The sequence below is a fragment of the Equus przewalskii genome, chromosome 6 (genome assembly GCF_037783145.1).
Source record: "Equus przewalskii isolate Varuska chromosome 6, EquPr2, whole genome shotgun sequence".
Classification (NCBI taxonomy): Eukaryota; Metazoa; Chordata; class Mammalia; order Perissodactyla; family Equidae; genus Equus; species Equus przewalskii.
This window is the reverse complement of record NC_091836.1, coordinates 47,276,588-47,303,938: the sequence shown is the minus strand read 5'-3', so window position 1 is coordinate 47,303,938 and position 27,351 is coordinate 47,276,588. Positions and strand designations below refer to the sequence as shown.

The 27,351-nt window shown below is 39.5% G+C and overlaps 1 long non-coding RNA gene across 2 annotated transcripts in view; it reads right to left on the bottom strand.

Moving 5' to 3' along the window:
- LOC139084127 (uncharacterized) overlaps nucleotides 1-26,960 on the bottom strand; it is a 36,920-nt gene extending 9,960 nt beyond the window's left edge. Inside the window, exons 1-3 of one of the 2 annotated variants that reach the window (XR_011541469.1) lie at nucleotides 26,731-26,960; nucleotides 24,657-24,793; nucleotides 13,136-13,299 (exon numbers count right to left, since the gene is read on the bottom strand). This is a non-coding gene — a long non-coding RNA (uncharacterized lncRNA). The remainder of the gene's footprint in view (nucleotides 1-13,135; nucleotides 13,300-24,656; nucleotides 24,794-26,730) is intronic. The other variant, XR_011541470.1, reaches the window with a different exon arrangement.
- Nucleotides 26,961-27,351: the final 391 nt, after the last annotated feature.

Sequence of the window (27,351 nt, the reverse complement as noted above, 5' to 3'; positions counted from 1 at the left end):
GATGGCTCTTTAGTGGAATCTTGATGAGCACTCAGGACTGTATCTTAACCTTCCTTCACTTACTGTCCTTCTCTTTAAAATATGAATTTAAAACTCTAAAAAATCTTTAAATCAAGTGTTTACAATCAACTTAGAGAACAGTAAACTTATTCTCTTCAAAGTACACACAATTAAGAGTACCATGGCTCAATGGAGAGAGTTAGAAAAGTTACAAAAGCCACAGACTTACAAAATTGGGTCCAGAGTGGTATCCTACTATGGATCAACTAAAGTAGGACAAATATTTTATAAAAAATGCTTTCTTTCTGCATGTTAAGGTATGCGTTCTTGTTTCTTTTAAGTGTGCTTGCTATTAGCCTAACACAGAGCTTCCGTGAGACTTTGTGCAAAGAGGTGGGGCCTGACTAGAAGCTCGAATGGCCTCTCACCCTGCACAGGGTGCCTGCCTGCCACCGTGTATCCCGTTGGTGTGATGTGACGTTCTATTTGTTTTTTGTCTGTCTGTTTTGGGAACGGTCTAGGATGACCTCATCCGGCCCAGGTCACCCCTGCCCAGCTCAATTGTGCCTTTCGATGTGTTCATGCCTAATTCATCCACCCCGGAGACCGCATTTAGTTCACTTCTTGAGGAGGTCGAAGAAGCATCTGGTGATTTCTCATCGGTGGATCTTAGCTTCCTATCGGATGAACTTACCCAAGAAAATAAAGACCCAGCTGTCGCTAGAAGCAAGCGTGAAATTGAAGAAAGTTGTAAAACTCCAAGGCAGCCATTACCCAGCGAACAGGACGCTGGCCCGGATCTAAACAGCAGGTTGTCAAATTCCCATTCTCATCTGCACCCTGGTGATGCTGACTCGGTCCAGCCCTCTCTTGAGAAATCAACCTTCTTGCCTCTGGCATCCATAACTCCCATGACACCAATGACCTCTGTTTCAGAATGTTCTGGAACTGTGCCTCAACTACAGTAAGTTTTGGGGTGTTGTAAAATTATGCGTCTGGGTGTGCATTTTATATTCCTGAATGTGATGACCACTAATTTTAGAATAGTGTAAGGGAGAGAATTTCGGATTCCATTCTTCTTTGTTTTATGAGTTCTTAACCAAACTGTCTAAAGCCATAATCCATTATCTGTAAAATTAAGTGCTAATACTTGATCTCCTAAGAGGGAGTTAAGAGTTGATACCCACATTCTCGAAGGATTGTATTGTTTATACTAAAGCACTGAAGCGGCTGAAAATTGTGGTTAGGGTTAGATGAACACAAAGAATAAAAAGATGGAAACTTGAATTTGATTTGCAAGTTGACATATGGCACTTTCTATTTTTGAGGCATAATTTTGAAACAGATGTCTAATGTAATTTTAAAAGTTTTAAAATTTTAATTTTCGTCATCTAGTGAAATTTTAGAAACAGCTATTTTAGTGCTTTTTGGATTTTTACATTTTGCTAGGGACCGTGTTACTATGTATCCACATTTAGAATAATTCTCCCCCTAGGAAGTCACCAAGAAACAACCTAGGAAATGAGGAAGTTAATGTTTTAATTCTTTTTTACTTTTTATATCTGATATAGTTTTCTAAATTGACTTACTTCTTTAGGAATGTAGTTTCCACTGCAAACCTGGCCTGTAAACTGGATCTGAAGAAAATAGCTTTGCAAGCAAGAAATGCAGAATATAACCCAAAGGTAAGAGTTCTCGGTTTTCCAACAATTAGCTGCTTTTTAGATTTACTTTCCTCATATGATCATGATATTGGCCCATTCCTTTGTTTACATATATTTTTTTAAAAATTTGTTAGTAAAAAGCTTTTGGCAACTCAAAAGGTTAATTGCCTCATTCTGTTTTGAAGTTTTGAAAAATATTCTCATTCTCTGTGCTGAATAAAGCAGTGACTGAGCAGCTCTTACAAGTGGAGATGTTCCCCTTGTCATCCCAAAAGAATTCCCCATATTATGATTTTCAGCCTGACTATGGAGATGCTAACTTTCTTAAAACGTTGTCATAATTCTGGAAATAATTTTTCCAAGTGTTGTCCCATCTAGCTGACGCTTGTTTCCACTTATAGTTTCTCTTATTTGAGAAAGATTAAGTGTAAAGTTCAAGCTTCTTTTTTTTTCCTGCTTTATCTCTCCAAATCCCCCCTGGTACATAGTTGTAGATCTTAGTTGCAGGTCCTTCTAGTTGTGGGATGTGGGACGCCGCCTCAACATGGCCTGACGAGCAGTGCCATGTCCACGCCCAGGATCCGAACCCTGGGCCGCTGCAGAGGAGCTCGTGAACTTAACCACTCGGCCATGGGGCCGGCCCCTAAAGTTCAAGCTTCTACTTACTAATATAAGACTTTTTTCCCCCCAAAGTGAAATAAGATCTAGTCTATCTTGTGTCTTTCCAAGGCCAGGCATCCCATTTTCAGTGGTCTATTCACCTAGGAAGTAGACTTGTTAATTCGATCAACATTTCATGATTTGGTGGCTCTGTGCTTAGGAGTACAAAGATGAATAAGGTCTGGTCCTCACTGGGAAAAAGTTCACTGTCTTGGGTGATGTAGGGATTCATGAATTTAGATGACAAAGATCATATTAGTAGGCATCCAGAGGACTTTGCCAGTATCACCTATTTATGGATTAGGTGGCTGTTTTCCTGATGTGGTAGTGTTGTTACTGACATCTGAATTTAAATCTTACCTGAATGTTACCCCAGTGCAATGTAGCTTTCCTTTTCGTATTTCCTATAGCTGCCTATGTTGAGAACAGGAACACAGTGATGAGCTAGGATTCTTATGGCTGCAGCAATGATTGACCACACTGCTGAGCAATCTGCATTTTACGTATATTTTATTCTGCATCATCCTTAGCTCTCCCCTCATTTTATTTTGATGTACTGGATATGTCCAAACTTGGACTTGACAGCCAAAGAAATTCTGGCTTGGCGCTTAACTTACCTTAAGAATTGGACAAAGAGATTACCAGGTGAGAGTGCTATCTTTTTAGGAAACACTTGGAAAACATTAAGAGGACTGGACCAACTCTGCAGGTTCTTTTCCTGTCTGTTAACGCTTCAGATCTGAAATTGCCAGCCTGTGGAGTGATCTATGGTCCTGTGGAGTAGCTTTGGCCCAGGGAACTGGTGGTCTCGCACAGTGCCAACCCCAGTTTCCACCCCAGCTTTCTGGGGGAAAGAAGGGAAGGGAAAGGAAGTATCTGTGTAGGACCAGTAGGAGAAGCAGGTCATTCAGTCATATGTCAGTGTGGTGGTGGGCCAGTAGCTCTCAGCCTTCCCCTGCTCAGCACCACCTGGAGGCCTTGCCGATGCTGCTGGTCTGAGGACCACACTTGGAGAAGTACGGCAGGCAAGAACTTAACAAATCAACTTTTTGTCCTTCATCCTCAGCATGCCTATCAATATATATATTCTATTCTATATTTTGGCTGCTTTTTAGTACGCTCTAGAGTCTCGGTGAGCTTCTAGCAAACTTCATACTTTTTTTTCCCCCAACGATTCTTTGAAAGAAAAAGGAAGTATTTCAAAGTAAAAAGCACAAAGTCAGGTTAGTGGTGATTTTAAATCTCAACTTTACCATTTCCTGTGTAGTGTGGGAGGTTAAATAACCACTTAGTCTCCCTGTGCACTAAGTGGGAATAGTACTGGACTCGACTTAGTCCTGGCGTGAGGATAAATGAGAGAAAACGTGTAACGCCCTTAGCATAGGGCCTGAAACATAACAGACACTCCTATTTCAGGTTTACTTTTATTATTCTTACCTGTTTTTTCTAAATACATTTTAGAATCACGATCATTTATGTTAATATTAATGTGGGGGAATAGACCCAGACATTTTCTAATTTTCCCATCCAATTTCAGTTTATTCAAGACTGTTTTCTTGTCCAGCTCAGCCTTTCAACTGGAATGGTATTAACTCCTGGCAGAGGCTAATTGTCTTTTTGGCTTCTGTGTGTAGAGATTTGCTGCTGTCATAATGAGGATCCGCGAGCCCAGGACAACAGCCCTCATATTTAGCTCCGGGAAAATAGTCTGCACGGGAGCCAGAAGGTACGAGGAACCCCCCTCCACCACCGCCAGACAAGTAATTCAGTATTAAAGCAAGGAAGGATAGCATTAATGTTCTAAAACACATGGTAGAAGCATAATATTTTCTTTACTGAAGAGTTAAATTCATGAAATGCCAAATTTTGAGTTAAAAACATTCAGCCTTATAATACTTATATCCTACTTCACAGTCCCTCCCGTTAAACAGAGGCGGCTTCGCTAGGCTGGTACATCTTGTTTTGAAGGTGTATTTTAAAAAGAAGCTACAGTGGGGATAAAGCCTGCTATAAACCTGGGAAAGCAGTTTTTGTGTACTTTCCTTATTGCAGATAAATGAGTAACAGAGTTTGAAGGAGGGCAATTAGACATTTCTTGACCATGAGCTTGAGCATTAGGTCAGGAGGCATCTCTTGAAAGGCTCTTCTATCCTGGGTGTCATGCAGAGGTGCCCTGTGCTCATGTAGATCCTGTCACCTAAAGTGGTAGTGGAAGAGCTGCCCTTGCCTCTAGGTATTAAAAGGGGGGTAGCAAATTGTCCCCCTGAAAGGTTATACCAATTTCTTCTTGCTCTAGAGACGTATGAAGTGTTCATTTTCTCTGGACACTGGGTGTTCATATTCTTTTTTATATTTGTCAACTTGAATGGCAAAAAAGTTACGTTGTTCTACTGACATATCTTTGATTTACTAGTGACACTAACTTTTCATAAGCAGATAAACTGCCCATTGTGTCTTTTTTTTTTTTTTTTTGATTTTTTTTTTTTTTTTTATTAATGTTATGATAGATTACAACCTTGTGAGTTTCAGTTGTACATTTTTGTTAGTCATGTTGTGGGTACACCACTTCCCCCTCCGTACCCTCCCCCCACCCCCCCTTTTCCCTGGTAACCACCAATCAGATCTCCTTCTCAATATACTAATTTCCACCTATGAGTGGAGTCATATAGAGTTCGTCTTTCTCTGACTGACTTATTTCGCTTAACATAATACCCTCGAGGTCCATCCACATTGTTGTGAATGGGCCAATTTCGTCTTTTTTTATGGCTGAGTAGTATTCCATTGTGTATATATACCACATCTTCTTTATCCAATCATTAGTTTCTGGGCATGTAGGCTGGTTCCACGTCTTGGCTATTGTAAATAATGCTGCAATGAACATAGGGGTGCAACGGACTCTTGAGATATCTGATATCAGGTTCTTAGGATAGATACCCAGTAATGGGATGGCTGGGTCATAGGGTATTTATATTTTTAACTTTTTGAGAAATCTCCATACTGTTTTCCATAGTGGCTGTACCAGTTTGCATTCCCACCAACAGTGTATGAGGGTTCCTCTTTCTCCACAACCCCTCCAACATTTGTCGTTCTTGGTTTTGGATGTTTTTGCCAATCTAACGGGGGTAAGGTGATATCTTAGTGTAGTTTTGATTTGCATTTCCCTGATGATTAGCGATGATGAACATCTTTTCATGTGTCTATTGGCCATATTCATATCTTCTTTTGAGAAATGTCTGTTCATGTCCTCTGCCCATTTTTTGATCGGGTTGTTTGTTTTTTTGTTGTTAAGCAGTGTGAGTTCTTTGTATATTATGGAGATTAACCCTTTGTCAGATAAGTGGCTTGTAAATATTTTTTCCCAATTAGTGAGCTGTTTTTTTGTTTCAATCCTGTTTTCCCTTGCCTTGAAGAAGCTCTTTAGTCTGATGAAGTCCCATTTGTTTATTCTTTCTATTGTTTCCCTCAACTGAGGAGTTACAGTGTCCGAAAAGATTCTTTTGAAACTGATGTCAAAGAGTGTACTGCCTATATTCTCTTCCAAAAGACTTATTGTCTCAGGCCTAATCTTTAGGTCTTTGATCCATTTTGAGTTTATTTTGGTGTGTGGTGAAAAAGAATGGTCAATTTTCAATCTTTTGCATGTGGCTGTCCAGTTTTCCCAGCACCATTTGTTGAAGAGACTTTCTTTTCTCCATTGTAGGCCCTCTGCTCCTTTGTCGAAGATTAGCTGTCCATAGATGTGTGGTTTTATCTCTGGGCTTTCAATTCTGTTCCATTGATCTGTGGACCTGTTTTTGTACCAGTACCATGCTGTTTTGATCACTGTAGCTTTGTAGTATGTTTTGAAATCGGGGATTGTGATTCCGCCGGCTTTGTTTTTCTTGCTCAGGATTGCTTTAGCAATTCGCGGTCTTTTGTTGCCCCATATGAATTTTAGGATTGTTTGTTCAATTTCTGTGAAGAATGTTCTTGGGATTCTGATTGGGATAGCATTGAATCTGTATATTGCTTTAGGTAGTATGGACATTTTAACTATGTTTATTCTTCCGATCCATGTGCAAGGGATGTCTTTCCATCTCTTTATGTCATCGCCTATTTCTTTCAAGAGAGTCTTGTAGTTTTCATTGTATAGATCCTTCACTTCCTTGGTTAAGTTTATCCCAAGGTATTTTATTCTTTTCGTTGCTATTGTGAATGGGATAGAGTTCTTGAGTTCTTTTTCTGTTAGTTTATTGTTAGTGTATAGAAATGCTACTGATTTATGCACGTTAATTTTATACCCTGCTACTTTGCTGTAGTTGTTGATTATTTCTAATAGTTTTTCTGTGGATTCTTTGGGGTTTTCTATGTATAAGATCATGTCGTCTGCAAACAACGAGAGTTTTACTTCTTCGTTACCTATTTGGATTCCTTTTATTTCTTTTTCCTGCCGAATTGCTCTGGCCAGCACCTCCAGAACTATGTTGAATAGGAGTGGTGAAAGTGGGCACCCTTGTCTTGTTCCTGTCCTCAGAGGGATGGCTTTCAGCTTTTGTCCATTGAGTATGATGTTGGCTGTGGGTCTATCATATATGGCCTTTATTATGTTGAGGTACTTTCCTTCTATACCCATTTTACTGAGGGTTTTTATCATAAATGGGTGTTGGATCTTGTCGAATGCTTTCTCTGCATCTATTGAGATGATCATGTGGTTTTTGGTTTTCATTTTGTTAATGTAGTGTATCACGTTGATTGACTTGCGGATGTTGAACCATCCCTGTGTCCCTGGTATAAATCCCACTTGATCATGGTGTATAATCTTTTTGATGTATTGCTGTAATCGGTTTGCCAAAATTTTGTTGAGGATTTTTGCATCTATGTTCATCAGTGATATCGGCCTGTAGTTCTCCTTCTTTGTGTTGTCCTTGTCAGGTTTGGGGATCAGAGTGATGTTGGCTTCATAGAATGTGTTAGGGAGTTCTCCATCTTTCTCAATTTTCTGGAACAGTTTGAGGAGAATAGGTATTAAGTCTTCTTTGAATGTTTGGTAGAATTCTCCAGAGAAGCCGTCTGGTCCTGGACTCTTGTTTTTGGGGAGGTTTTTGATTACCGTTTCTATTTCCTTACTTGTGATTGGTCTATTCAGATTCTCCATTTCTTCCTGATTCAGTTTGGGGAGATTGTAGGAGTCTAGGAATTTGTCCATTTCTTCCAGGTTGTTCAATTTGTTGGCATATAGTTTTTCATAGTATTCTCTTATGATCTCTTGTATTTCATTGGTATCTGTTGTGATTTCTCCTCTGTCATTCCTGATTTTATTAATTTGCAATTTCTCTCTTCTTTTCTTGGTGAGTCTGGCTAGGGGTTTGTCAATTTTGTTAATTCTTTCGAAGAACCAACTCTTTGTTTCATTGATCCTTTCTATTGTCTTTTTTGTTTCAATATCGTTTATTTCTGCTCTTATTTTTATTATTTCCCTCCTTCTACTGACTCTGGGCCTTGTTTGTTCTTCTTTTTCTAGTTCTGTTAGGTGTCGTTTGAGGTTGCTTACGTGAGCTTTTTCTTGTTTAGTGAGGTGAGCCTGTATTGCGATGAATTTCCCTCTTAGGACTGCTTTTGCTGCATCCCAAATGATTTGGTATGTCGTGTTCTCATTTTCATTTGTCTCCAGATAATATTTGATTTCTTCTTTAATTTCTTCAATGATCCATTGTTTGTTGAGAAGCGTGTTGTTTAGTCTCCACATTTTTGCACCTTTCTCTGCTTTTTTCTTGTAGTTGATTTCTAGTTTAATAGCGTTATGATCAGAAAAGATGCTTGATATTATTTCAACTCTCTTGTATTTATTGATGTTTGCTTTGGTTCCCAAAATATGGTCAATCCTTGAGAATGTTCCATGTGCACTTGAGAAGAATGTGTAACCTGCTGTTTTTGGATGAAGTGTTCTATATATATCTATTAAGTCCATCTGGTCTAATTTTTCATTTAATTCTATTATTTCCTTGTTGATTTTCTGTCTGGATGTTCTGTCCATTGGTGTTAATGGTGTGTTGAGGTCCCCTACTATTATTGTATTGTTGTTGATGTCTTCTTTTAGTTCTATTAAGAGTTGCTTTACAAATTTTGGTGCTCCTGTGTTGGGTGCGTATATATTTATAAGTGTTATGTCTTCTTGGTGGAGAGTCCCTTTTATCATTATATACTGTCCCTCTTTGTCTTTCTTTATCTGTTTTGCTTTGAAATCTACCTTGTCTGATATTAGTATAGCGACACCTGCTTTCTTTTGTTCATTATTAGCTTGGAGTATTGTTCTCCATCCCTTCACTCTGAGTCTGTGTTTGTCTTTGGGGCTGAGGTGTGTTTCCTGGAGGCAGCATATTGTTGGATCTTGTTCTTTGATCCATCCTGCCACTCTGTGTCTTTTGATTGGGGAGTTCAATCCGTTTACATTTAGAGTGATTATTGAGACGTGGGGGCCTACCACTACCATTTTGTGTCTTGTTTTCCGGTTTTCTTCAGTTTCCTTTGTTTCTCGTCCCATGGTTTAATCTGTTCTGATGTAGAGCTGCTACTCTCTGTTGTTGTCCTTCTACTTATCTCCTCTGCTCTTGGTTTTGTAGCCCCTTTCCTTTTTTGGATTTTTCAGGAATGAGGGTTTTCCTGAGGATTTCCTGAAGAGGAGGTTTTGTGGCAATGAACTCCCTTAATTTTTGTTTATCTGGGAAAGTTTTTATTTCTCCATCGTATTTGAAGGATATTTTCGCTGGGTAGAGAATTCTCGGCTGTAGGTTTTTGTCCTTCAGATTTTTGAATATATCATTCCACTCTCTTCTAGCCTGTAAAGTTTCTGCTGAGAAATCTGCTGATAGCCTGATGGGGGTTCCTTTGTAGGTTAGTTTCTTTTGCCTGGCTGTCCTTAATATTTTCTCCTTGTCGTTGACTTTTGCTAGCTTCACTACTATATGCCATGGAGTTGGTCTTCTTGCATTGATAAAGTTTGGAGATCTATTGGCTTCTGTCACCTGAAGATCCATCTCCCTCACCAGATTTGGGAAGTTCTCAGCCATTATTTCTTTGAATAGGTTTTCTGCCCCTTTCTCCTTCTCTTCTCCCTCTGGTATACCTATAATCCTTACGTTGCATCTCCTAATTGTGTCTGATAATTCTCGGAGAGTTTCTTCATTTCTTTTAAGTCTTGCTTCTCTCTCCTCCTCTGCCTGCAACAATTCTATATTGCCATCTTCCAAATTGCTAATTCTTTCCTCCATATTATCGGCCCTACTGTTCAGAGCATCTAGATTTTTCTTAATCTCCTCTATTGTGTTCTTCATTTCCAGTATTTCTGTTTGGTTCTTCTTTATCGTATCAAACTCTTTTGTGACATAGCTCCTGAACTCGTTGAGTTGTCGGTCAGAATTCTCTCTTAACTCAGTGAGTATTTTAATGATGGCTGTTTTGAAGTCATCATCATTTAGGTTATATATCTCATTTTCTTTGGGATTGTTTTCTGTGTATTTGTTACTTTCTTTCTGTTCTGGAGATTTAATGTATCTTTTCATATTGCTTGATGATGTTGATTTGTGCCTCCGCATGGAGATAGAGTTTAGTTGCTCCTTTCACTTGTTTCAGCTGCTGCGGTGGGGGGAGCAGCTGTTTATACTTCACCAACCAGGAACCCTGTCCGTAGTTGCTAACTGGGCCTGGGCCCCTCTTCGTAGCCACAGTGGCCCTTTGGATTCCCTCCTCTGCCGTGGGGGCCGTCACGGGGGGCTTCAGACTGCAGGTGCCTACTGTTGTTGCCCACCTAGATGCGCTCTCTCCTTGGGGTCTGCAACGGTGTTATGGGCTTTTCCAGCGGCCAGGGGTGGGATCACTTTTATTTGTCGCTCGGTTGCTGTCGGCACCCACCAAATCTCACTTGTCCTCTATGGGTCCCAGGAGAGCTATTGGCATCTTCTACAGTCTGTGGTTAGTACACCTAGCTATGCTGCTTTTGCCCTGGGGTCTTCCAGCCTTGTGGCTGGCGGCTGGGTGCCTTCTACTGGTGCTGTGCAGAGGCTTTCCCTAAGGCTTCTGTGAGCCTGTAGGGTTTCCCCCTAGGCTACTAAGCTGGGTCTCTGGAACTCTCTCCAGCCCCAGTCCTCTCCGAGATCTCCGGCAATCCCTAGCCTCACCGGGTGGGCAACGGCAGCTGGGGGTCGCCCCGCCCTCTGGGCTTCTCTCCGGGCCTCTGCCGGGAGCTCTGAATGCTCAGCGTGGCCCCTCTGCTACCGGCAGACAGAGAGTTTTGTCTGCTGCCTGGCGGAGCTCCGGCGCTTCCCCTCCGGGTCGCCGGACCCGCCTTTGAAAGTTCCCCCGCCCCAGTCCTCTCCGAGATCTCCGGCAATCCCTAGTCCCACGGGGCGGGCAACGGCAGCTGGGGGACGCCCCGCCCTCTGGGCTTCTGTCCGAGGCCCATTGTGTCTTTTGCCCAATAATCTATGCAGATATTTGTCTTTTAATAGTTAAGTATTTCCACCATTTTGTACTGTAAATACTTTTCTCAGATTAATGTTAATAGTGTTACGATTTTTTTTAACAAAATTAAACATTTGTGTATAGTCAGTCTATCCAATTTTTTTCTTTATGATTTCAACATTTAGCTTCATGCTCAGGAAGGCATTCCCCATGCACAACATTACATAAACATTGACCTCCATATATTTTTCTGGCCTTTTTTAGGTCCTGCTTTGTGTTGAAGAAAGGAAATTGATGTTTTGATTTATCTGGAGTTTTCTCTAGATGATGGAAAAGTTCTCTATCTCTGCTGTCTATTGTGGTAGCCACTAGTCACATGTGGCTGAGCACAAATATAGCTAATACAACAGAGGAACTGAATAATTTATTTTAGTTAATTTAAATTTAAATTGCCACATGTGGGTAGTTCCTATCATATTGGGCAGAGCAGATCTAGAATTTTATTTCAATCGAAGAGAAATAATTTTTTTTCAAATGACCAGTCAGTGCCCCAATATGTTTATGGAAGAATCTATTCTTACTCCCTTTTTCCCCTACCTGTTTTTACATGTTAGTTTCTTTATGTGTGTCCGAGTAAATTTCTGGGTTCTTCTGTTGATCTGTGTGTTCTTTGACCTAGAAATCTCCATTTTTAATGGAGACAGCTCTGCAAGATATCTGCAAGGATGTTCATTTCAGCATTGTTTAAAATTGGGAAAACAAATTAAACATCTAGTAATAGGGTTTTGATTAGATCATAAAATAAACTTTTATTTAGCCATTAAAACACACACATATATTGAATTAGAAGGATGGTCCCATCGTGTTACATTCATGGGGGCAGGCAATTAAATTGTAAGTTTATTATCCAACTTTCACTTTAAAATATGCTCATATTAGACACATGTTCATGGGTATCTTTCCCTGTCTGAATTTATTTGGTTCCTAAAATCTGGTCCTGAAAGCTTGGATAGTGAGTTCAGATAATAAGAGATAACAAGTATTTGGTTCTTGAGTTTTGGATAGAGAGTTGTGAAAGTTTGGTTAGCGTAAGAGATGTCAGAATTATCTCCAAAAAGTTATCCAAACCTGCTCTCTTTAGTTGTAATAACCATGGTTTGCATAGTGAGGGATACCTGTGTTTGCATAGGAAAAGTGCAGAAGGGTCAAATTTATCAGTGGGTATCATCACTGGTGGTGACATTTCAAGGTTCTTTATTTTCTAATGTTTGTACAAAAGCATGTATGCAGACTTTAACTGTTAGTTGTTTGAATGGGAATTTCTGTGTGATAGTCACAGCTAATAGCCCAAGAAATTACAGGGCTATGCGAACTCTTGAAATTTGACCTTATAAACACTAACACTATCGGAAATGTAACGGGTCATTTAGGGGAAATGTTTTTCAAAATGGAATCAATTTATTTCACTGCTAACTTGGCCTCAAGGCCTTGCTAGGGACATTTCAGGAGTTAGAAGTAGATGAGGAGCTTCAACATGAAGTGAAGTATGTGAAATAATTAATACACATAAAAGGGGCAATTGAGAAGGATCTAGATGGAAAAGAGAATCAACCACTTCCGTTGGTCGGGAGACAAGTTTAATCTGGCTTTCCTTTCAGTTGTGTCTGATTTTCAACTGAAAGATGGGGACAACTTGTGAGAGAGGGCACAGTTGACATGATTTGCCCACCCTGTTTGGCAACCCCTATGACTCATTGCTTTGTTTTGGCAGTGACCATTGAAAAGTATCTAGTGAAATATAAAGCTCAAATCTCAGGGCTTCACATTCGCTGACATGGATTTAGGGTGGGAAGAACTTAGAAGAACATGGCCACAAAGTCAGGTTGAATTTCTTTCTCATATTGGATATGAGTTGAATGACAATTGTGTGAGAAAGACTGAGCAAAATTGGGCAGGTTTTGAAGTATATATTAAGGGGTTTTTTGTTTTACCATTTGTCTCATAAACACCCAAGTCCTGACATCCTGTCTATGCTCCTCAGTTGGCACATATCTTACGTCCTCATGTTGAGTTCTTCTGTATGCATGTGTCCTTATTTTTGTTGCTGCTGTTCCCATCTAAATGGCACACACTTGTAGACCAGACAGATGGTTCTCAAACTTTAGTGAGCATCACAATCATTGGAGGGCTTGTTAAAACACAGAGGGAGGGCCCCATCCCCAGAGTGTCTGCACATCTGATGTGGGACCTGGGACTCTGCATTTCTAACAAGTTCTCAGGTACTGATGCTGCTGATCTGAGCACACACTTTGAGACCCAGTGGAATAGTGAATTCTACCTATTAACATTTAAAACAAGTAAAAGAAGAAAAATACCTTGTATGTGAGAGATGACGAATTGAGACAAAAATCTGTTTATGATTCAGTTCCACAACTGTACGTTGTACTAGGTGCTAGGGACAAACGTAGAGGAGGTAGGTCCTTGTCCTCTGAGTCTACAGGTTAGCAGTGTCCACTGAAAGATAAGCGTGGTGCAGATGCTGAAAATACAATCAGAAGTGTGTGAACACAGGACAAGGAGTATAGAGGACGTGGTGATTAAGACTTCTTTCACGCGTTTGCCCCTCCCCAGTGAAGAGCAGTCTCGACTTGCAGCGAGAAAGTTTGCTCGTGTGATACAGAAGCTTGGGTTCCCTGCCAGATTCCTCGATTTTAAAATTCAGAACCTGGTTGGAAGCTGTGACGTGAGATTTCCCATCAGGCTGGAAGGTTTGGTGCTAACCCATCAGCAGTTCTGTAGGTATGAGTGTTATATAACTTAACTTTGAGTTTACCAAGATATTAAAGTTGTATTATGGGCTGCTGATATAATGTATCTTTCAGAGAAAGTATAATTTGTTTTTAAAGATACAGTAGGTGAAATAGTTGAGATGCTATACCTAAGTCCTCATTGATTACCATATGTGTCCAATCTTTTGAAATATTGATTCTCAAAATTAAATCGCATAGTAATCACCTGGACAGCTTATTAAAACATATCACCAGAGACTGCTTGAATTTGCATTTCTAACGAGCTCACAGATGATGCCAGTGCTGCTGGCCAGAGGCCCACACGTCGAGACCCACTGATGTACAGATTTCTAAAACAGGCACACCTGGCTTGCTGGTGGCAATGGCAGGAGGAGAAGGGGTGTGAGATGAGGTAGGCAAGTTTGAAGGAGCTGACAACAGGTGAGAAGAGAAAGGGTTGGAGAGAAGATGACAAAGAATGGCCACAGCACATTCTATGAAGGCAATCCTATCCAGTTTTTGTCCTGCTGAGTTTGAGGCTTTTCTTTTTGTCTGTGTAGCTATAGCCCCCACCACAATTTCTTCCTCAGCATATTTTTATTCCTCGGGGAGTATCTCCAGCCTGCCTGGCTTCTTCAGATGTCAGCTTCCCATTCCAACAGCAAATGCCCCTCCTCTTCCTCCCTCAACTGCTTTGGTAGTGAGGCCTGGAGAGCAGTGATGGACCTTGACTGATCAACAGCAAATCTCACCACCCCTTGGGATATACACTTGGGCCAAGGCCCTTGAACTGGCTTAGAATCACAGACGCTCTTCAATTCTCTTAATCTGGCTTGAATTTAACTCCTTTCACTCAGCATTTCTCCTCTTCTGTGCCTTTGAGCAATCGTTCTGTTGAACAGAGTAGATAGGGTTCCTACGGCTGTGCTTTGACACATGACCTGATAGAAGTTTAAAATTGCTTTGTTTCTTCCTAACTTTTTAAAAATTTTAGTTCATTCTGAGATTTAGCTTTTATGATACTCTTCAGGCAGTGTTTATTTTCCCCTTGATTGTATGTTTTTTCCTCAGTATCAGTTTTGTTTTCCCAACATAGGCTTATTGAGTGCCTATGAAGCAGCCATTGAATTCACTGGGAAGTCCCCATGCAAGACACATTGCCTCTGTAGGTATCTTTTTCTTTCTTTGATCTTGGGATAATTTGTAGATTTGTAGTAAAACCTTGATTTTTAAGAGTCTCTCAACACATGAGCTATCTCTTCTTAAGATTCTCAGCTGTGGGCCTCCAGTTGATCTTTCTCTGAACCAACTTTTTCTGAACCTATGAAAGATCCTTGCCTGCATTCTAAGATACGTGTCTATATTAGATTTAGCATTCCCCTTTCTGGCCATTTAGGGCTCTAAAATGATGTGTGAATTCCTCCCAAGTATAATTTCATTTCTTTTTCGCCAACATTGTCATCTTTGCAGATCAGATTTAAATCAACAATAGTAGTGCCTCTTGTAAAGTGCCTTTACACTTTCTAAAAGATAAATTCTCATCTTGCCCTACTGGCAATTTTATCAGATGTGCTGCTTTTAGCCACTTGGAGTGGGCTCATCACTGTTCTGTCTTCCTTCTGAGCCCATTTTATGATCTCGCCCATCTTTTTAAATTTGGCCAGGAAGCTTGCTTTGTGTTCCCACAGCTATCTCCTTCTGGTCTCCTCCTTGCCTCCCCCAAATGCTCTCCCTTCAGCCTCCATCCTTAGATTACAACTCCACTGTGTGTATTCATGACATGGAGGCATTGAAACACCCCCTTCTCAGCAGGTTTCATCTTTAAAATGAGGCCTCCCTTTATTGTCTGTCACCCTCTGGGGACCATGGCACACATCAGTTATAATTATCAGGTCACGTTTGTCTTACATTAAAACCTCAAGTTCATTTAATTTCCCAAGTTTTACAAATTTGCATTTATCAGCATCTGATAATACAAATGTCTTCCTTGTTATCGGGCACCTTCTCCATCAATCTTTCTCTGCCATAATTCTTTTCAGTTTTCCCTGAGCATTTTTCTCCCTTCCCTTCAAAGAATTTTAAAATCAAAGCTATCCTGATAATAAATATTTCTTAAGTTAGTAAAATCTAGGGGGCTACTGTGTAGCAGATGCTACAGTGATAGTGACAATCAGTACAGCCATGGTCCCTTGCCCTCTTGGAGGAAGGAAGACAGACAAGCCAAAAACAATAATGAAATATGGTAAATATGAAGGTGAACACCCCTTGGCGTGCCATGGTACCATCAAGCAGGATAGATACTTAATGTAATGGGGGAGGTGTGGGGGTCAAGGAAGACATCTTCAGGAAAGTGACATTTAAGCTGAGACTTGAACAATGAGCTGAAGTTGGGTTGGCCAAGAGATTGGCAGGTGTTTGTTATTCTCCATCCTCATGAAATGAGGCAGAGAATAAATAAAATGAAGTAAATCTCTAATCGAGAGATCATTATGCTGGTACCATAAAACCACGGTTCTGAAAGCCAAATGCAGTACATCATTTACATACTTTTGCTTTTTCTTTTCCCTCTTAAAGTCCTAAGATTCGGTTGGAAGATCAAACGAAAACATTCCTTCTGTGCCCCCAGCCTTCACTTTCTTGGCTCAAACCTCTTAGTTCCCAGAGGGGTTTTCCAGGGCTCCAGCTAGTATCGTGTCTCCCCAGTGTTAGGAAGTGGCTAGTGGGTAGAAGTCTTGACAGAAGTATTGACTTGACAGAGTGGTGTTCCACAAAGACAGGTCCACCTGCAGCAATCTCCATGTACTTTACAAGTACTCACCACTGTGATGCATCTTTCTGGTGCCAATAAGAGGTTTTACATCTGCTGGTGCGTGGGTCTTATTCATTGCAGAGTGGAGTGGAGCTTTTCCATGTGGCCTGGATTCACCCTTTCACTGCAGACATTCATGTGTATTATAGTGTTCCGTCTCTGATTTCTTCTTTTTCTTATATCTGTTCTCCATTAGGTTTTTTTTTTTTTTTGAGAATAGTTTTATTTTATCAGCTTCCTTTTATCTGCTGACTTCTTTTTTTGGAGGCTCCTTAAGCCTTTCCAGCTCTCTCTCCTCTTAGGTGGCGTGTGGAGAAGCAGTTGTTTGCCCTGTCCTCCTTTGTTCTCTGGAGAAGCCAGCTTCCATTTAGTAGTGAATATGAGTGAGTGACTATTTATAGGAACAAATTCTGAATTTTTAAAACTTGGGATAATTTAGTTTTCTTTATATAGCACCTGTCCAAAGACAAATGACAGTGGTCTAGAAAGTTGTTTAGGTTCTATCTGCTAAAAATGTTAACTTTAGCGGTTCATAAATGCATACAAAATATGCTTATTATTGGGGAACTTGGAAAATTTAGAAAATGTGTTTATATATTTTTACTGATAGGCGTTTTTGAAAGACGGTTAGCATTTAACCAACAAGATCTTAATAAATTAAACCTGATGTCCAAATTTCTAATAGCGTAGCATGACTTGCACTTGAAAAAAATATTATGATCAAAAGTGAATTCTGTTTTGACTGCTATGAGAAACTACTTAGGACACTCAAGACTACTTTTATCAAGATGGCCAGAAGGTTTTTGGTAGAACAGCTTCTTAAAACTTCTTTAATACACAGTTTTAATATACTGGGTCTTCACTCATGGGAGAGGAGTTGAATGGTGCTATTTTTAACTTTTTCCTTTTATATCTTAACAGTTATGAACCTGAACTGTTTCCTGGCCTTATTTATAGAATGGTAAACCCACGAGTTGTGTTGCTTATCTTTGTATCTGGAAAAGTTGTGTTGACAGGTGAGTTCTAAGATTATTTTCTGACTTCCGTAAAATTGATTGCTATATGTGTGCTTTGCTTTTTCCTTTAAATAGCTTGTTCACCATTTGAAAGTAATTTTTGCTATTATAGAATACCTGGAAAAAATGAAAAGTAGAAGGGAATGTATCATGCATCAGTCCCAAAACAATTTAACTTTTTTCATGTTCTTATGTCATTTTGATGTGTACATTCATCTTTACATCCTGCCTTTTTATCAACCGATATGACATGTAGCTTAACTCATTGTTACAACCTCTTCATGAAGGCTCTTAATGGCTGCACAATGTTCTAACAAGGGGTCAGCAAACCTTTTTCTGTAAAGGGCCAAATACTAAATATTTTAGGCTTGGCAGGTCCTAGGGTCTCTGTCGCAACAACTGAAGTCTGCCGTTGTGTGTGAAAGTAGCTGGAGACACTGCATAGAGGAAAGGGCTCTGAAATGGGAATTTAATATAATTCATATAATTTACTTGTGTCGTGTAATATTCTTCTTCTTCTCCCCTTAGCCATTTAAAATATAAAAATCATTCATACCTCACAGGCTGCAACAGGCAGCCAACTGGATTTGGCCAGCTGGCCTGTTTCCTGACCTTTGTCCTAACACGTCACTGCATCTGATTCTCCCATTGTCAGGTGGTTAAATGTCCCTTTTTTGTTTGCTGCTTACAAATGGCACAAACCCTTGGCTATTTTCATGTGTGGAGAATTATTAGTGTGTATGCTCAGAGTGTGGAGCTTTAGTTCAAAGATGACCACTTTTAAGGTTCTTAGTACAAATTACCAAATTGGGGTTTTTTCCTGCTTTTTCTCCCCAAATCCCCCCAGTACATAGTTGTATATTTTTAGTTGTGGGTCCTTCCAATTGTGGCATGTGGGACGCCGCCTGAGCATGGCCTGATGAGCAGTGCCATGTCCGCGCCCAGGATCTGAACCAGCGAAACCCTGGGCCACCGAAGTGGAGCGCCTGAACCCAACCACTTGGCCACGGGGCCGGCCCCCCAAATTGTTTTTTAAAGGCATATACAACACAGTTCTCCTATATGATCCATTCCTAGCAGCAATGCATCTAAATATCTTTTAAAATCTTCAGCGGCATTCAGACAAAATGGTACAAAAGAAAACTTTAACTGTGTGAGATGATCTCATTATTTAACTTCTCTGTAATCAGAAATAGAAATGGACTGCGGTCCAACACAGCCAGTAAACAGCATTTTATCTTTTGTAAATAGTGTGTACATAACTTATTCCTTTCGTCTAGTTTTCATTAATTGTTTTTCCTCTAAGGATTTGTATGAATTCACCATAATATTAAAAATAATTACTCTTTGTTACATTTGTGGCTTTTTCCAGTTGCCTTATTTTTACATAAAGAAGGGTTTTAAAAATTCTTGAGGTAAATTGTTGCGATTCTTTTCCATACAATTCTACTCAGTTTGCTATTTTTGTCTAACTTTGTCTGTTTTTACACATTTTACTGTTTTGTACCAAGCTGAATACCCAGGTTATATGGTATGAGCCATAAATTGATTATGCCCCACCCCCAAATAGCTAGCCAGCCGTCTTTTTTTTTTTTTTTTAAAGATTTTATTTTTCCTTTTTCTCCCAAATCCCTCCAGTACATAGTTGTGTATTTTTAGTTGTGGGTCCTCCTAGTTGTGGCATGTGGGATGCCGCCTCAGCATGGCCTGATGAGCAGTACCATGTCTGCGCCCAGGATCCGAACCAGTGAAACCCTGGGCCACCAAAGCGGAGCGCACAAACTTAACCACTTGGCCACAGGTCCGCCCCCAGCCAGCCATCTTAACATGACACATTCTTCTCATTATTAATTTGTCCTTTTGACCTTTATTTTTATACATAGGTCTGTTCTCCAGGTCTGTCTTTGCTCCAGAGTTACACTATGATAATCCTCTTGTATGGATCCTATTGCGGTATAAATGTGCTTTGATCCTCGTGGTCTCTATATCTGATAGGACCAATTTCCCCTCATTGCTTCTCTTTTTATGTTTCTTAGCTCCTATCAAATATTTATTCTAAATAAACTTTAGAATTTTATAAAATCTTGCCCCATCCAGAAAAAATTGAGATTTTTACATTACCCGCATTAATTTGAGAAAAAATTTATCATTCAGCATCCAAAAACATGGAATGTTTGTTCTTAAGTCATCTTTTAGAATTCTCAGTAAAGTTTGTCGTTTGTTTTCTCTCTAAGAAATAACCAATGTGTCTTCAAAGTGGGGAAAGCCTGTTGAGAATTCAAGAACTGTTTTAATACAACAAAGCTACAATTTCTCAGATGTCACCAGAGTCTCGAACAATTAAGAGCTCCTGGTGATGGACGAAGTTGACCTCTATATGTCTTGAAGGAAGCAGGAAAAGCCTGCCAAGGAACTTGAATAGTTATAGATATTGGAGGCAAATAGATGCCCTACTTAAGGAAACAAACTTTTCAAGACCTTTGGAAGGATATTCTCAAGTATATACTGTGTCATTACAAGTCAGTCTTATTAAAAGTTCAAACGGCCAGTAGGTGCTAAGTTCCCAATATAGGTACACAGAAACAAACTTCTTTAAATTCCTTAATTCCAACTAGCTTTCCCACTTACCCCAAAGTAAAAGGAAAAACAAAATGCTTTCGTGTACACATTTGCTGGAAGTTTCAAATCACAAAAGAATTGTCAACATGCAATACTGAAGACCATACAATACACTTCCCTTAAAATTTATTAGAACATAGAACAGACAAAACTAAATTTCTTGATTCTTGCAAGATATAGATCATCACTTTTGTGGAGGGGGGAATGAGATGCATTGACTGAAGTCTAAATTTCTGCTTATGTTATGAAATAAAAGTCAATGTCTTACAACTGAAGTAGGAGTAATTTTCATCTATTGGGATTTTTCCTTATTTATCCTATTCTTTTTTTTATTGAGGTGAGATTGGCTTATAACATTATATAAATTTTGGGTGTACATCACTATATTGATTTCTGTGTAGACTGCATCATGTTCGCCACCCAGAGACTAATTAAAATCCATCACCACACACATGTGCCTAATGACCCCTTTCACTCTCCTCCCTCTCCACTTCCCCTCGGGTAACCACCAATCTAATCTCTGGATCTATGTGTTTGGTTGGTGTTGTTTCTACTACTTATGAGTGAGCTCATTCAGCATTTGACTTTCTCCCTCTGACTTATTTCACTTAGTGTAATTCCCTCCGGGTCCATCCATGTTGTCACAAATAGCCGGATTTCCTCATTTCTGATGGCTGAGTTGTATTCCATTGTGTATAAATACCACATCTTCTTTATCCATTCGTCCCTTGATGAGCACCTAGCTTGTTTCCAAGTCTTGGCTATTGTGAATGATGCTGTGATGAACATAGGGGTGCATGTATCTTTACACATTCATGTTTTCATGTTCTTTGGATAAATACCCAGCAGTGGAATAGCTGGATCATATGGTAGTTTGAGTCTTAATTTTTTGAGGGATCTCTATTCTGTTTTCCATAGTGGCTGCACCAGTTTGCATTCCCACCAGCAGTATATGAGGATTCCCTTCTCTCCACATCCTTTCCAACATTTGTTTCCTGTCTTGTTAATTATAGCCATTCTGATGGGAGTGAAGTGATATCTCATTGTAGTTTTGATTTGCATTTCCCTAGTATTTAGCGATGTTTAACATTTTTTCATGTGCCTGTTGGCCATCCGTATATTTTCTTTGGAAAAATGTCTGTCCAGATCTTTTGCCCATTTTTTAATTGAGTTGTTAGGGGTTTTTTTGTTGTTGAGATGTATGAGTTTTTTATATATTTTGGGTATTAACCCCTTATCAGATATATGGTTTGCAAATATCTTCTCTGAATTGTTAGGTTTTCTTTTCATTTTGTTGACGAGAAGCTTTTTAGTTTGATGTAGTCCCATTTGGTTGTTTATTCTATTGTTTCTGTTGCCTGGTCAGACATGGTACTTGAAAATATGCTGCTAAGACCAATGTCAAAGAGCATGGTGCCTTTGTTTTGTTCTTGAAGTTTTATGGTTTCAGGTCTTACATTCAAGTTGCTAATCCATTTTGAGTTCATTTTTGTGTACGTGTAAGAGAATGGTCTACTTTCATTCTTTTGTGTTTGGCTGTCCAGGTTCCCAACACCATTCACCGAAGAGACTTTCTTTTCTCCATTGTAGGTTCTTGGCTCCCATGGCAAAAATTAGCTGTCCATAGATGTGTGGGTTTATTTCTGGGCTCTTGATTCTGTTGCATTGATCTGTGTATCTGTTTTTGTGCCAGTACCATGTCGTTTTGATTATTACAGCCTTGTAGTATATTTTGAAATCAGAGAGTGTGATGCCTCCAGCTTTGTTCTTTTTTCTCAGGATTCCTTTAGCTTTTTGGGGTCTTTTGTTGTTCCATATAAATTGTAGGATTCTTTGTTCTATTTCTGTGAAAAATGTCATTGGAACTTTGATAGGGATTGAATTGAATCTATAGATTGCTTTAGGAAGTATGGACATTTTAACTATGTTAATTCTTCCAATCCAAGAGCACGGAATATCTTTCCATTTCTTTGTGTCTCGTTCAGTTTCTTTCAACAATGTTCTATAGTTTTCACTGTACCAGTCTTTCTTTGTAGTTTTCAGTGTACAGGTCTTTCATTCTTTTGGTTAAATTTATTCCTAGGTATTGTTTTCTTTCTGTCACAATTGTAAATGGGATTGTATTCTTGATTTCTCTTTCTGCTACTTCTTTGTTAGTGTGTAGAAATACAACTGATTTTTGTTTGTTAATTTTGTATCCTTCAACTTTACTGTATTCATTTATTATTTCTAAAAGTTTTTGGTGGATTCTTGAGGGTTTTATATATATAAAATCATGTCATCTGCAAATAGTGACAGTTTCACTTCTTCCTTTCCAATTTGGATCCCTTTTCTTTCTTTTTCTTGCCTGATTGCTTGGGCTAGGGCTTCAATGCTATGTTAAATAAGACTGGCTAAAGTAGGCACCCTTGTCAGGTTCCTGTTCTTAGAGGGATAGCTTTCAGTTTTTCTTGATTCAGAATATTAGCTGTGGGTTTGTCATATATGGCCTTTATTATGTTGAGGTACTTTCCTTCTATACTCATTTTATTCAGAGTTTTTATCATAAATGGATACTGTATCTTGTCAAATGCTTTCTCTGCATCTATTAAGATGATCACATGATTTTTATTCTTCATTTTGTTAATGTGGTGTATGACATTGGTTGATTTGCAGATGTTGAACCATGCCCACATCCCTGGAATAAGTCGCACTTGATTATGGTATATGATCTTTTTTTTTTTTTTTTGGGGGGGTATATGATCTTTTTAATGTATTGTTATATTCAATTTGCTAGTATTTTGTTGAGGATTTTTGCATCGATGTTCATCAGTGAAATTGACCTGTAATTTTCTTTTTTCGTGTTGTCTTTGTCTGGTTTTGGTATCAGGGTAATGTTGGCCTCATAGAATGAGCTAGGAAGCTTCCTCTTCAATTTGTTGGAAGAGTTTGAGAAGGATAGGTATTAAGTCGTCTTTGAATGTTTGGTAGAATTCACCAGAGAAGCCGTCTGGTCCTGGACTTTTATTTTTTGGGAGGTTTTTGATTACTGATTTGATCTCCTTACTGGTGATTGGTCTATTCAAATTCTCTATTTCTTCTTGATTCAGCTTTGGAAGGTTGTATGATTCTAAGAATTTATCTATTTCTTCTAGATTATCCAATTTGTTGGTGTATTTCCTAGTGTCCATTGTTTTTCTCCTCTTTCATTTCTGATTTTATTTATTTGATCCTTTTTTTTCTTGGTGAGTCTAGCTAAAGGCCTGTCACTTTTGTTTTATCTCTTCAAAGAACCAGTTCTTAGTTTCATTGACTTTTTTTCTATTGTTTTTTGAATGTCTATTTCATTTATTTCTGCTCTGGTTTTTATTATTTCCTTCCTTCTACTGATTTTGGGCTTTGTTTGTTCTTTTTCTAGTTCCTTTAGGTGCACTGCTAGATTTTTTATTTGAGATTTCTCTTGTTTGCTGAGGTAGGTCTGTATTGCTATAAACTTTCCTCTTAGAACTGCTTTTGCTGTATCCCATAAATTTTGACATGTCATACTTTCATTTTCATTTGTCTCCAGGAATTTTTAGATTTCTCCTTTGATTTCTTCATTGACCCAATAGTTGTTCAGTTTATTCAGTAAACTACAGCGTTTTGTTTACTCTCCACATATTTATGGCTTTTCTAATTTTTATCCTGTAGTTGACTTCTAGTTTCATACTCTTTGTCAGAAAATATGCTTGGTATTATTTCAATCTTCTTAAATTTATTGAGTCTTGTTTGGTGGCCCAATATGTGATCTATCCTGGAGAATGTCCCATGTACATTCAAAAAGAATGTGTATTCTGTGGTTTTTGGATAGAATGTTCTGTATATATCTACTAGGTCCATCTAGTCTAATGTGTCATTTAAGGTCAGTGTTTCCTTATTGGTCTTCTGTTTGGATGATCTATCCATTGGTGTAAGAGGAGTGTTAAAGTCCCCTAGTATTATTGTGTTACTGTCTATTTCTCCTTTTTATGTCTGTTAATAATTGTTTTCTATATTTAGGTGGTCCTATGTTGGGCGCATAGATATTTACAAGTGTTATATCCTCTTGTTGGATTGTTCCCTTTATCATTATGCAGTGTCCTTCTTTGTCTCTTGTTACAGTTTTTGTTTTAAAGTCTATTTTGTCTGATATAAGTATTGCTACCCCAGCTTTCTTTTCATTGCCAGTTGCATGGAGTATCTTTTTCCATCCCTTCACTTTCACTTTGTGAGTGTCCTTAGGTCTGAAGCATGTCACTTGTATGCAGCATATATATGCATCTTGTTTTTTTTTTTCATCTAGTCAGCCACCTATGTCTTTTTTTGGAGCATTTAGTCCATTGACATTTAAAGAAACTATTGATAAGTATGTACTTCTTGCCATTTTGTTTTTTCTGGGTGTTTTAGTAGTTCTTCTCTGTTCCTTCTTCTCTTGCTCTCTTCTCATGTGGTTTCCTGTATGCTGTATTGTCTTAAAGTACTTCACCTAGAACTATGTAGTTTAGGTTACTTTTTCTCCAACCTTAGAGACAAATGTTCCTTATTCTTTATCCCTTATCCTTAGGTATCTAGACTCTTTTCCCCTGCAAAAGGATTAAAAACTCAAGGGCCCAATTTTGAGTGTAAACCTGGGGAAAGAGACCAAGGAGTTTCCTTTGAACCTTACCTCTAGAGCTTCAGCTGGGGATGGTCATGTCAAGTGTCCAGTGGAGTCCTAGAGGCTCACATTGTCTACTCCAACATGGCAAAACTCTGCAGATCTGTTTTGAAAGCAAAGTCTCTACAAGGGTAAATAATTTTTGCCTAGAAAACATAAGAGTATTGAAATTAAAAATGCAGTTTGAATTTCACTGTATTAAGTAACGGATCCTGGCACTTCCCCAAGTAGGAACTGTAGAACACCAATACACAATACAAAGAAGTGGCGATTTGAAACCATTGTATCATGTGCCATTTGCAGGGTCTTTGAAAACCCTTTATCCATGTAAAATTGTCTTACTCTTCTGAGGTACCAAAGCTGCAGCCACGATATCCAAGGCTACATCTGAATGTTCTAATTATAGTTAAGTGAGCCAAGGACAAACAGGACCTAGTATCCTACCTTGTCATGGTCCCTGACAGCAAAAAGCAGTGGGACCTGGGACAAGCTTAACACTGTTGTCCTAGGTCCATGCTGCTTTTCTACAGCTGGCATGACACCTAGGACCCATGTTTTTTTCTCAAACCACAGTAAAATTAATAATATAGCCAAGATCTGGAATAATATACAATGAACAGATATGTTAATTTTCACTTCTAAGATCAGACATAATAGAGTTGACATATTTGGTGCACTCACATGCCAGGCACTGTGATAAGATCTTTTACGTGGGTTCTAGTTAACTATGTGAGGTTGTACTTAATATCTGTTTCCTCACCTGTAAAGTGGGGACAATGGAGAGGTTAAGTAACCTTAGCAATGTCACACAGCTTTGTGTGCTGCAGCACAGGTGGTAACTTAAGCAGCTTGACTCCAGAGCCCATCCTCTTCACATACTTGCCCCATCCCCCAGCTCTTTGGAAGTCAGTGAAAACTCCTGTATGGTTGGTTGGACGTTTTCTCCCTAATCCTCCTCGTCAGCTGAAGGAGTGATGTGTACTCTATTAGTGGGGAGAGGCAGCAGGTGTGGTGGCTAAGAGGCTGGGCTCTGGAAACCAGTTATCCAGTGTGATTCCAGCCTTTCCCACTTAGGCTGTATGAACGTGGGTGAGCTTGAGTTCCCCACCTTGATTTCCACATATGCATAGGGCAGGTGGCCATAGAAGCTACCTGCCACAAGTGTTGTGAGGAGGCAGAAAACCTGTGCCTGGTATATGTTGGCCATGGTATCAGTGTTAGTGGTTATTACCTCGGTGAAAGCCCACTCTTCATGTTTTTTCCCTGGCATTCAAAAAGACTGGAAATGTGCTGTGATGCCTTGCCCTGCCAATGGGAATATGAAGTCTAAAGAGGATTTAATAAAATGCTTCACATTTACTTATTTCTCTCCAGCATAAAGGACTAAGAAGCTGGGTCTTTGTTACTGAGGGTCACTCACAATCAGCTAGACATCAGTGATTCTTGGAAATGTCTAGGTCAGAGGGCAGTATAAAAATGACCAGCCTGGGCCAGCCCCGTGGCTGAGTGGTTAAGTTTACGCATCCCGCTTTGGCGGCCCAGGGTTTTGCTGGGTTCGGATCCTGGGCACGGACATGGCACCGCTCATCAGGCCACAGTGAGGTGGCATCCCACATGACACAACTAGAAGGACCCACAACTAAAATATACAACTATATCCTGGGGGAATTTGGGGAGAGAAAAAGCAGAAAAAAAAAGTTTGGCAACAGTTGTTAGCTCAGGTGCCAATCTTTAAAAAAAGAAACAAAACAGACTTCTTAGTGAGTGGGCCAGCGAGAGCAGAATATCCATGACAGTCATTACCAGGGATCCCCCACTAATAGCAAGTTTGTATATACTGCAAAACGTGTACCTTGAGGGGTTTCATGCTGTTTTTTTCCCTCACATTGCAAGATTTTCACTTGTGTGCACACATGTGGTATCACTTGAGGAAATATGATGTGTAGTTGTGACTTGGTTTAAGAATAGAATTGGCAAATCCAAGTAGTGTTGGAAATTAATATTTGGGCTGGCTGAGGGGTAGGGACGAGCTTACAAACCTTATTGACAGATGATAGATATTTCATAAACTTTAGCTGCCTACCAGGTACACATGATGTTTTAGGTGCTGAGGATGAAAAGCAAACACAGGGGCCGGTCCGGTGGTGCAGCGGTTAAGTTCTCACGTTCCACTTCTCGGTGGCCCGGGGTTCATGGGTTCAGATCCTGGGTGTGGACATGGCACTGCTTGGCACGCCATGCTGTGGTAGGCATCCCTCATGTAAAGTGGAGGATGATGGACACGGATGTGAGCTCAGGGCCAGTCTTCCTCAGCTAAAAGAAGAGGATTGGCAGAGATGTTAGCTCAGGGCTAATCTGCCTAAAAAAAAAAAAAAAAGTTAAAAAAACCCGAAAAGTGAACATAACACACACTCCATCTGGCAAGAATCCAGCCCTAGTGAAGGAGACAGATGTAAACAAATTGGCTCTTACAGAACCAAATGGCAAACCCTGTGTCCTTGGACTAGCCATCCTAACACCCTAATCCTGAAGCACATTTTCTAGGACAATAAAAACAGCTTAGGTTTTGACAAATGCTATGGTTGACAAAGGACTTTTTACAAACATTTGTTCACGTAGCCCTTTATAGCATGCCCATGAGAAGGCTGTCATCTTGATTTTACAGGTAAGAAACAAACTCAGACATTAAGCAATTTGCCTGTGA